Source organism: Anabrus simplex, chromosome 6 (genome assembly GCF_040414725.1).
Source record: "Anabrus simplex isolate iqAnaSimp1 chromosome 6, ASM4041472v1, whole genome shotgun sequence".
NCBI classification, from domain to species: Eukaryota; Metazoa; Arthropoda; class Insecta; order Orthoptera; family Tettigoniidae; genus Anabrus; species Anabrus simplex.
In genome coordinates this window covers 212,093,364-212,105,396 of record NC_090270.1, presented here as the reverse complement: position 1 = coordinate 212,105,396, position 12,033 = coordinate 212,093,364, and the positions used below count along the sequence as shown (strand labels likewise).

At 43.1% G+C, this 12,033-nt stretch overlaps 1 protein-coding gene across 1 annotated transcript in view; it reads right to left on the bottom strand.

Annotated features, from left to right (window-relative positions):
* Positions 1-10,095, bottom strand: part of LOC136876327 (carcinine transporter) — a 309,979-nt gene extending 299,884 nt beyond the window's left edge. The window contains exon 1 of the mRNA XM_067150177.2: positions 9,988-10,095. The gene's annotated coding sequence lies outside the window, so the exon portion shown is untranslated. The remainder of the gene's footprint in view (positions 1-9,987) is intronic.
* Between the last annotated feature and the right edge of the window lie 1,938 nt (positions 10,096-12,033).

Genomic DNA, 12,033 nt, shown 5'->3' with positions numbered 1-12,033 from the left:
CCTTTTGGGCCTCAGGAGAAAGGGCCGGGCGTGTTATCCCTGGGAAGGTGGCTCTTTTTCTTCCCAGGGGTGGGTAACATGACCGGGCAGTGGCGTGGCCCTTGCATGTGGAATGGTTTTCCGCCCGTGTAAGGAGTCACAAATTAAGGTACGTAGATTATAGAGTTATTCATGCATTCATTCATAAATCCACCCATGCATTTATCCATCGACTCATGGAATGCTCTCTCCTCAGTTGGTGGTTATCCGTGACTGGGAGAGAAGTGTTTATTCATTCATGCATGCATTCATTAATAACTCATTCATGCATTCATGCAATGCAGCCATATGCATAGTGTCTGTTGAATATGGAGGAGAACTCCTTACAGACTTATGACAAATAAATAATAAATTAATTGAAACTAGAAAACCATGCATGTATGGAAATAATTTGGATTGCAATAAATGGTTACTCTCTCCCCAGTTTCTAGCGATGCGGAACTAGGGGATGGGAGTATACTGTTCATATAGGCTATCTTACGCCAAATGAATCAAACAGGTGAAAAGGAAAACATACACGAAACGGAGAAATCGATCTGATCGAAATACACACCAGAGACCTATACAGAGACCTCGTAAGATCATCAGCTTCCCTTCGAGATATTGGAATACTTAGCATTCAGCATGACGACATTCTTTGCCGTATTGCTTCGCTTTCTTAATTGTGTCCACTGCTCTCGTATTAGGCAGCTTATCATTCGGCCTCACGAAGATAAGTGAATCAATTTTTGGCCCTTAGTCCGCAATTAAAATTCCTGGACTGGTCAAGAATCAAACGTGGTGTCCTCAGGCATATTATATCCAGTACAGTGTATACCACGCACAGCAAGACAAATGATTCAAGAAAGATTGAATGACATCGTACTGGACAAGAAGAAAAGCCTAAGAGAGTTGAAATCTTGTGGCATATAGATGATCTAAACGTTGCGAAAAATCGCTTAGACTGTGTCTACAACATGGCCTCAAGTTTTAGAATTGACAACACCTACGTGCCAAGTCTAGTGAAATGAAATGTATGGCTTTCAGTGCCAGGATATCCCAGGACGGGTTCGGCTCGCCAGGTGTAGGTCTTTCTATTTGACTCCCGTAGGCGACCTGCGCGTCATGATGAGGATGAAATGATGATGAAGACAACGCATACACCCAGCCTCCGTGCCATTGGAATTAACCAATTAAGGTTAAAATCTCCGTCCCGGCCGGGAATCGAACCCGGGACCCTCTGAACCGAAGGCCAGTACGCTGACCGTTCAGCCAACGAGTCGGACAGCGAAATGAAATGCATGTATCGAATGTAACAAGTGTATTCGTAAATCCCGGGATCAATTGAATGAAACACATTATTCGCTCTGTATTTCCGCAAGACGACGGCCGTACCGGGCAAGCGAGGCTTGTCAGAATATTCCGACGCGAGTGACGTTATGTCAGCGTCGGACGTACTATGATCATCTTGTTGGGTGTATATCTCTGGAACCGATGGGGATATCGCAAGGATTCTTCTATCATCACACCTGGGTTAATGAGTTATGTTGATGTTAGACATTTCGTAAGACAATATTTTCACGAGAAATAAGTTAGCACCTGTTATGGAGTGTATCTCTACTCAGCTTTGGAATGATACGGGAAGCAAATCTTTCGTGCCGGGGAGTAAGAGTATAAGCCAAAAGTAGCTGCATTTCGTCCGGCTCCATGGCTAAATGGTTAGAGTGCTGGCCTTTGGTCACAGGGGTCCCGTGTTCGATTCCCGGCAGGGTCGGGAATTTTAACCATCATTGGTTAATTTCGCTGGCACGGGGGCTGGGTGTATGTGTTGTCTTCATCATCACTTCATCCTCATCACGACGCGCAGGTCACCTACGGGTGTCAAATCAAAAAAGACCTGCATCTGGCGAACCGAACACTCCCAGCACTAAAAGCCATACGCCATTTCATTTCATTTCATTTCAGCTGCATTTCAGGATGTAAGTTTGAAGTTTGAAAAACAGAGGCAATATTAATTGTAGAGGGGTTGAAATGAGTAGGCCTACATCAACATATTTCAGAGAATTGTGTTTTCAGTTTATAATAATAGTTTTCATCTGCTAAGCGTTGAAAAGTAAATCAATGACTTGTACAACGAGGACCCGACGGTACCTAAGAACACAAATCAACTACATACAAGCCAGCAACAGGGAGTTAAACGGAATCGAACACGAGTTCGGATGGGGCTTTGCAAACGCCATGTCACCCCGGTCTTCCGGGGGAGAGGAGTTAATGGAGTTAATAATACTAATAATAATAATAATAATAATTACGAAGTAATGCTGAAATATATCAAAAAATAGAAAATATATCAGATGTAATGAGGAAAAGGAGACTTATGTTTTTTGGACATTTATATCGAATGCAAGATAGTATATTAACCAGTAAGATTTTCAGATATTTGTGGGGTAAGAAATCAACGACAAGCTGGGTCAATGAAGTAAGAAAGGATTTAGAAAAAAACAATATAACAACAGAATAAATAAATAGTAGAGAAGGCTTTCGGGAAAAATTATTGAAAATAGAAGGATTCCAAGGTAGGAAAGTAAAAAAAGACTGGTTCAAAGTGGTCTGAAAACAGAAAGAAGAAACATAGTGAACAGATGAAAGCGCACTGGAAGAAAAGGAAAGAACAAAGAAGAAGGAATTGAAATTGGCACGTGGTCCTCTGGTGGCCCATTCGAAAGAAGAAGAAGAAGTAGAAGAAGAATGTGTATGTATTTCTGCCTCTTAGTCCCATTAGCCGGGGATGAGGTGAGATAAGTTTAAATGACATATTTTACGGTCGGATGCCCTTCCCGACTCCAGACTTAGTTGAGGATTAGAACAGTAGCTACGTAACGACATGCGGTTTATAGTTATAAGTAGTAGGCTCCTATAGTGGGGTCTGTTTTCGTGGCACAATGTTTCAGCACTCACACTCCTCCGAGTGAAAGCACTGTCACGTCAGAAGAAGAAGAAGAAGAAGAAGAAGAAGAAGAAGAAGAAGAAGAAGAATATTTTTACTTGTAAGGGAAACTGAAGATGACCGCCGTCGGAGCCACCATTAAACTAAGGACAACAGACAACTTTCTTACTAACTGAATCTTTCGTACCCCCTTTCTTTACCTGATAGTCTTATTTTTAAACGGATGCAACACGTGTTAATGTTACTAGAAATTTACATTCTGGTTTTCTTCCTTAAACCATCAGCCACCACCAACATCATACGACCGCATCGATTAAGCAGACGTAAGGAAGCAGATTAATATATGAAATAATATCATTACTGCATGTGCTATTCCTTCTCAGCAAACATTGTCAAAGGGATATCTCCATATTGAAATGCATTGTGATAATAATAATAATAATAATAATAATAATAATAATAATAATAATAATAATAATAATAATAATAATAATAATAGTCAGCACCTCCGGAGGCCCGGGTTCGATTCTCGACTCTGCCACGAAATTTGAAAAGATACGAAGGCTGGGACGGTGTCCACTCAGCCTAGCGAGGTCAACTGAGTAGAAGGGGGTTTGATTCCCACCTCAGCCATCCTCGAAGTGGTTTTTCGTGGTTTCCCAATTCTCCTCGAGGCAAATGCCTGGATGGTACCTAACTTAAGGCCACGGCCGCTTTCTTCCCTTTTCCTTGTCTATCCCTTCCAATCTTCCCATCCCTCACAATGCTTTCTGTTCAGCATAGCAGGTGAGGCCACCTGGGCGAGGTACTGGTCGTCCTCCCTAGTTGTATCCTCCGACTCAAAGTCTCACGCTCCAGGACACTGCCCTTGAGGCGGTAGAGGTGGGACCCCTCGCGGAGTTCGAGGGAAAAACCAACTCTGGAGGATAAAAGGATTAAGAAACATGGACATAATAAATAATAATAATAATAATAATAATAATAATAATAATAATAATAATTGTATGCATGTCTGTCCCTTAGTCCCATTTTCTGATACTGGTTCGGGGATGAAGTGAGATGAATTTATATGACATGCTTTTACGTCCGGATGCGATTCCTGACGTAAATCACAGCTGAGAAGCTAATGAAGATGAAATAGAATGATGGTGAATGAAACTGGGTTACGAGGTGGAAAATTGGCTGTGGCCTATGAAAAGAAACTGTCCCGGTATTCGTCTGAAGTGAAAATGGGAAACCACAGGAAATACATTCTCAGGACAGCCGACGGTGGGCTTCAAACCCACGCCCACGCGTCTCCCGAATGCAGAGCTTGGCTCCATAGCTGTAGCGTGTTAACACACGCGGCCACTTCGCTCGGTAATAATAATAATAATAATAATAATAATAATAATAATAATAATAATAATAATAATAATAATAATAATTATAATAATAAGATTGCTGCCCTGACAGGTGCCTAAATATATTAGAGAGCACATGGTCAGGGCGACTACATCCTCACCCTTATTGCTTGACATCTGCGACCGGATACCTCTGCCTCTCGTATCAGGTATTTCCTCAGTTGGTCTCACAAGGCTGAGCTAATGCCGTTCCAGTGCTCAATTCAGAATTAAAATCCTTGGATTTGCAAGGACTCGTACGTGGGTCTTCCGGATAAGAGAAACATGCTATCCCTACACCATCCAGTTGGATGATAATAATAATAATAATAATAATAATAATAATAATAATAATAATAATAATAATAATAATAATAATATATTCGGTATTCGCTGAAGTGAAAATGAGAAACCATAGAAAAGAAATTATCAGGACAGCCGACGATGGGCTTCATACCCACACGTCTCCCGAATGCAGAGCTTGGCTGCATAGCTATAGCGTGTTAACACACGTGGTCACTTCGCTCGGTAATAATAATAATAATAATAATAATAATAATAATAATAATAATAATAATAATAATAATAATAATAATAATAAATCTTATGATGCTCTCGGACTGCCAAGAAGATTGCTTATTATTATTATTATTATTATTATTATTATTATTATTATTATTATTATTATTATTATTATCATCATCTTAATGATAAGAAGCAAACTTCCCTAGAGGGAGCGCGTATGTTGTTATTAAACTATAGACCAATGAAACCTTTCACATTGAAATCTTTTGTGGTCCTTTCTTTATTTGGTACAATTACCAATTACACGGAACACTAACTTTTGATCCTGTTACAAGGGATTGAAAATCTCGTTTCCCACATTAAAACAACCACGTCTGTCAATTTATGCGTCCTGAGCTCTTAAATAGAGCCATTATCTCTGGCTATTTTCATATGTACTATAATGCTTTCGTTCGTAGTAGTTACATATTGTGAATATCTGAAGTTGTATTTAGTGTTCGTTGTTAAAAAGTAGGGGCTCGTTTCACCCGGAAGGACGTGGGTTCGAATCCCCGTCAGGAAGTCGTAAAATTTAAGAAACGAGTTTCCACTTCCACATGGCCCTGAGGTTCACTCAGTCTACACAAAAAATGAGTACCAGGTTAATTCCTGGGTGCAAAGGCGGCCGGGCGTGGAGCTAACCACTCTACCCCATCACGTGCCGAGGTTAACAATGGTGGAAGCCTTTACCTTCCACTCCTCCAAGGGCCTTCATGGCCTGTACAGAGGTGACTTTGCATTGCTTTTTTTTTGTTAAAAACTACATTATGTTTTCTCTTTTAAACAGAACATTTGCCATTCTGGTGACATCAGTGGGTCGGTCGGTCGGTCAGTCAGTCAGTCAGTCAGTCAGTCAGTCGTTTTGCTTCTCTCCCGAAGATAACAAGCTTCATTTCGGCTAATGTCGAGAGGATTTAAGTTTTTTTAAACTCAATAAGCTTTACGTCGCATCGACACATATAGGTCTTACAGTGACGATGGGATATGAAAGGGCCAGGAGTGGAAAGTAAGTGACCGTGGCCTTAATCAAGGTCAGCCCGAGCATTTGCCTGGTCTGAAAATGGAAAATCACGGAAAACTATCTTAAGGGCTGCCGACGGTGGGGTTGGAACCCACTATCTCCTGAATGCAAGCTGATAGCTGAGTGACCCAAACCACACAGCAATTTGCTCGGTATTTAATGGTTTTTAAAAGTACAACTCCGCGATTTTTGACTCTGATACATCAAAGAACTTCAGGATAACACATTCGGACATCAAGTGTCTTAGAATCCATAACAAATGAAATGATGTTAAACAAATTAAGGACCGGGCGAGTTGGCCGTGCGGTTAGGGGCGCGCAGCTGTGAATTCGCATCCGGGAGATAGTGGGTTCGAATCCCACTGTCGGCAGCCCTGAAGATGGTTTTCCGTGGTTTCCCATTTTCACACCAGGCAAATGCTGGGGCTGTACCTTAATTAAGGCCATAGTCACTTCCTTCCCATTCCTGGGCCTTTCCTGTCCAATCGTCGCTATAAGACCTAGCTGTGTCGGTGCGACGTAAAGCAAATAGCAAAAAAAAAAAAAAAAAAAAAAAAAAAAAAAAAAAAATAAGGCACAGTCGCGGCTAAAATAGCTAAATGTGCCAAATGTCGGACGTTGAAGTTACTAAAGCCTTCATAAACATATAAACATACTTTCTAAAACAGTGCTGAAAGATGTATACCCCGAACCACGCTTATGGGCCTTGGCACACGTCATTACTTGTTGACTTCGTCAATATTTTCCTAATTATAACTATGTTATACAGTAACTAAATGTTTGATTTTAGCTACCAGTAGGCTACTAATTATTATCATGCATCCTGCAATCGGTGCTTCAATATTTTCAGTTAAAATAAATTAGAAGTTGTAAGGAAGCAAGCTAGTAAGTCTCCGTGGCTGAGGCGGCAGCGCACCGGCCTCTCACCGCTGGGTTCCGTGATTGGTTCAAAATTCCGATCGCTCATGTGAGATTTGTGCTGGACAAAGTGGAGGCAGGATAGATTTTACTCCGGGTAATCCGGTTTTACCTGTCTTCTTTCATTCCAGCAACACGCTCCAATATCATTTCATTTCATCTGTCATTCATTAATCATTGCCTTAGAGGAGTGCGACAGGCTTCGGCAGCCGGCACAGTTCCTATCCTCGCCGCAAGATGGGGGCTTAATTCATTCTATCCCTGACCCGGTTGAAAGTGGAAACAGGCTGTGGAAGGAAGCAAGGTAATAATATATTATTATCATTGTTGTTCTTACATTAGCCCGCCTGGCAGCCATGATCGTTAAGGCACAAATTCTTCAAGGTCTGATACCGTGGTTAGCTGGTTTGAGTCCCGTTGGTAGAAAATATTTCCACCATCAGAATGTTCGCCGGGAAGGTAGAAGAGGCGGTGGTATACAATTTGTAATCACTGGACTGCGTGCCAAAAGCCTGGATTCAATTCGAAACCTCTCCATACCGTTCGTATGGAATAATAATAATAATAATAATAATAATAATAATAATAATAGTCCGACTCGTTGGCTGAATGGTCAGCGTACTGGCCTTCGGTTCAGAGGGTCCCGGGTTCGATTCCCGGCCGGGTCGGGGATTTTAATCGCTTCTGATTAATTCTTCTGGCTCGGGGACTGGGTGTATATGTCCGTCCCAACACTCTCCTCATCATATTCAGACAACATACTACACTACCAACCACCACAGAAACACGCAATAGTGCTTACATCCTTCCATAGAGGGTTGGCGTCAGGAAGGGCATCCGGCCGTAAAACAGGGCCAAATCCACATGTGCGACGCAGTTCGCACCCGCGACCCCACAGGTGTGGGAAAAGCGGCAGGAAAAGAATAATAATAATAATAATAATAATAATAATAATAAATTCGTATGGCTATTTCTACCCGAGTGCAGCCCTTGTAAGGTAGACCCTCCGATGAGGGTGGGTGCCATCTGCCATGAGTAGGTAACTGCGTGTTATTGTGGTGGAGGGTAGTGTTACGTGTGATGTGTGAGTTTGCAGGGATGTTGGGGACAGCACAAACAGCCCCCGGATCACTGGAATTAACCAACGAAGGTTATAATCCCCATACCAGGCCGGAAATCGAACCCGGGATCCTTTGAACAGAAGGCCAGTACGCTGACCATTCAGCCAACGAGTCGGACTTCGTATGGAGTGAGGGCATATGACGCTCTTGATAGTGATTGGTCTGTCGGATGGTTGAGCCCCTTCGTGTTATTCGACACGAGTAGGTTGTGTGCCGACACCGGATTTCACCTTCTCCCTACTTTATCATCTCACACCCAGACGCACAGGCAACAGGCCTCACCGGAAGCCACACCCACACAGCCACAAGGTATAATTTTTTTTATTTTTTTACTTTTTTTATTTTACAATTCGCTTTACTTCGCACCGACTCAGACAGGTCTTACGGCGACGATGGGATAGGAAACGGCTAGGTGTGGGAAGGAATCGACCGTGGCCTTAATTATGGTACATCCTCAGCATATCCCCGGTGTGAAAACGGGAAACTAGGAAAAACATCTACAGGGCTGCCACCAGTGGTGTTCGAACCCACTATCTCCCGCATACAAGCTAACAGCTACGTGGTTTAAATTGCGCACCCACTCGTTCGATTTGCTTTTCCTTATAAGCAAACATTGCCATAGGGATTTATTGAAATTTGAAAGCATTTTTAATAATAATGCCGGGTTTTAAAATTCATACAGTGCTCAAGTTGATGGATTCGATCCCGTCTCAGTCTGGTGATAATTTGAAGATGTTCAAATACGCATGCCTCGTGTCGGTAGACATACTGGCACGATAAGGTACACTTGAGGGTCTAAATTCCGTTACCTCGGCATCTCCGGAACTCTTAAAGGTAGTTAATGAGAGGAAAATACATTACTAATAATAATGATAATAACACAGGTTTTCACACTGACATTAGAAAATACAGATTGAAAATGTATGGTCACAACAAAAGAATGAATCCTGACAAACTCGCTAAACAAAGAGTCGAATTTCATGAAACCGGGAGTAAAGCCTCAAGAGACACTTTGAAATGGATTAGCGAAGAAAAACAAATGGCAAGAATCATACAAGAAAACATCCAAGTCAGGGAGATATTTAGATCCAAAAATTAACAAATAACAAATTGTGTGGAAGGACAAATCCAAAGAGAGTCAAAAACAAAACAGAAAAATATTGGATGTGATAATCATGGTCATAAAATAAGGAAAAGAAACTCCTCTATTTCGCGTACTGTTAAAGGGGCATGTTCGCAACTAGTAATAAGCACATTCCCCTCATCCTCTTCTCTTTTTTCATAAAATTGGTTTTTATTTTTCACATCCTGTCCAACACCGCTCAGAGCCAGTTAGATTTCAGACGAAGCTTTGATAGGGAAGGGATAGGACAAGGATGATGGTGATCATTGTTTAAGGAGGTCTAACATCTATGTCATCGGCCCCTAATGACATCAATTAAGGTATTCAATTTGCTTTACGTCGCACAGCCACAAATAGGTCTTTTGGTGACGATGGGACAGGAAAGGGGTAAGAGTAAGGAGTATGTGACCGTGGCCTTGATAAAGATACAGCTGTGGAAATGTAAAACCTTCGTCGCCATAAGACCTATCTGTGTCGGTGCGACGTAAAGCCCCTAGCAAAAAAAAAAATGTAAAACCACGGACAATTATTTTCAGGGCTGGCGACAGTGGGGTTCGAACCCACTATCTGCAGAATTCAAGCTGAAAGCTAACGTGACTCAATCAGCGCAGCCACTCGGTCTGTAATTTACGTATAGCGTTGACAAAAATTACTGAACGTTTGAAAGCATTAGACTATTTTCCTTTTCCACGTAATCAAGGAAGAAAGCAGAGTAATATCTGCCATAATCAAGGGTCAAATGGGTTAGTATTGATACCATGAATAAATTTGTTTTATGAAATTCACTTCTCTGTCCTCTAGAATACTTTTCGCAATAGTTTACCGATACTACTGTACATACGAAGAGTGGAGTGTAAATTGCGAGTAGTTCTCACGTAAGGATTGAGTGCCTACCTGGTATACTGAGCTGACTTGTTGACGCGAGGAGAGCTGCATGCATTAGCACATGTTCGAATCACAACGGGGCACGCTAGGAGCACACACACTCACATTGTCGCGTCGTGCTGAATTACACTGAACGCCCCTCTCCTGATAGCCTGCCGGCCTGGCTGCCTGATCCCCACCGCTAGTCCCCCTACCTCCGCCTCTCCTCGTGGATAAGGTCTTCCTGTTCCTCAAAAGTTTTTGGAAGAATCCTCTGTCTACGCGACCGGTTGGGTAGAGTAATTAGTTAATGTGCCTTTCGTCTGTTCTCAAGATTATTGATCGATTCCCACCGCGGTGTGTTAACGTTAAGAAACATTTAACACTCCCAGACCAATGAATTTATGTACATACATACATACATACCTGTACATTATCAAAAGATTGTGTCCGACTCGTTGGCTGAATGCTCAGCGTACTGGCCTTCAGTTCAGAGGATCCCGGGGTCGATTCCTAGCCGGGTCGGGGATTTTAACCTTCATTGGTTAATTCCAATGGTTCAGGGGCTGGGTGTTTGGTGCTGTCCCCAACATCCCTGCAACTCACACAACACACAGAACACTATCCTCCCCCACAATAACACCCAGTTACCGACACATGACAGATGCCGCCCACCCTCATCGGAGGGTCTGCCTTACAAGGGCTGCACTCGGCTGGAAATAGCCACACGAAATTTATTAATTAAAGACTGTTATGCCTTTCAGCGTTCAGTCTGCAAGCCTCTGTGAATTTACTAAACGTCGCCACAATACTCTGTTTGCAACTAGTGCTGTGGCCTCATTTAGTTCTATACCTCTTATTTTTAAATCGTTGGTAACTGAGTCTAACCATCGTCGTTTTGGTCTCCCTCTATTTCTTTTCCCCTCCATAACAGAGTCCATTATTCTCCTAGGTACCCTATCCTCCTCCATTCGCCTCACATGACCCCACAACCGAAGCCGGTTTATGCGTACAGCTTCATCCATCGAGTTCATTGCTAACTTAGCCTTTATGTCCTCATTCCGAGTACCCTCCTGCCATTGTTCCCACCTGTTTGTACCAGCAATCATTCTCGCTACTTTCATATCTGTTACTTCTAACTTATGAATAAGATATCCTGAGTCCACCCAGCTTTCGCTCCCGTAAAGCAAAACTGGAAAATATTCCTAGAAATCATAATTGTAATGTCTCAAAAGCCATTGGCAGCTCACCTGGTGGCAATGATCGTTAAGGCAAGTCAGTATGGTCTGACACCGTGGTTAGTCAGTTCGATTCCCGTTCATCATCATCATCATCATCTGTTTACCCTCCAGGTTCGGCTTTTCCCTCGGACTCAGCGAGGGATCCCACCTCTACCGCCTCAAGGGCAGTGTCCTGGAGCTTCAGACTCTTGGTCGGGGGATACAAGTGGGGAGAATGACCAGTACCTCGCCCAGACGGCCTCACCTGCTATGCTGAACAGGGGCCTTGTGGAAGGATGGGAAGATTGGAAGGGATAGACAAGGAAGAGGGAAGGAAGCGGCCGTGGCCTTAAGTTAGGTACCGTCCCGGCATTCGCCTGGAGGAGAAGTGGGAAACCACGGAAAACCACTTCGAGGATAGCTGAGGTGGGAATCGAACCCACCTCTACTCAGTTGACCTCCCGAGGCTGAGTGGACCCCGTTCCAGCCCTCGTACCACTTTTCAAATTTTCGTGGCAGAGCCGGGAATCGAACCCGGACCTCCGGGGCTGGCAGCTAATCACGCTAACCACTACACCACAGAGGCGGACAAAAATCCGACTACCTCTGCCGGGTTTGAACCCACTATCTTGCGATCCGGAGGCCGACACTCTACCATGGATCCACGGAGGCAGTTTCGATTCCCGTTGCTGGGAAAAATGTTTTTACCATCAGAATGTCGGCCGGTAGGGTAGGAGAGGTATGGGTATGCAATTTCTGATCACTATATTGAGTGCCAAAATCCTGGTTTCACTTCGAGAGCTCTCCGCAGTGTTCCTATGACTTGAAGGCGTATGACGCTGTTGACAGCGATTGG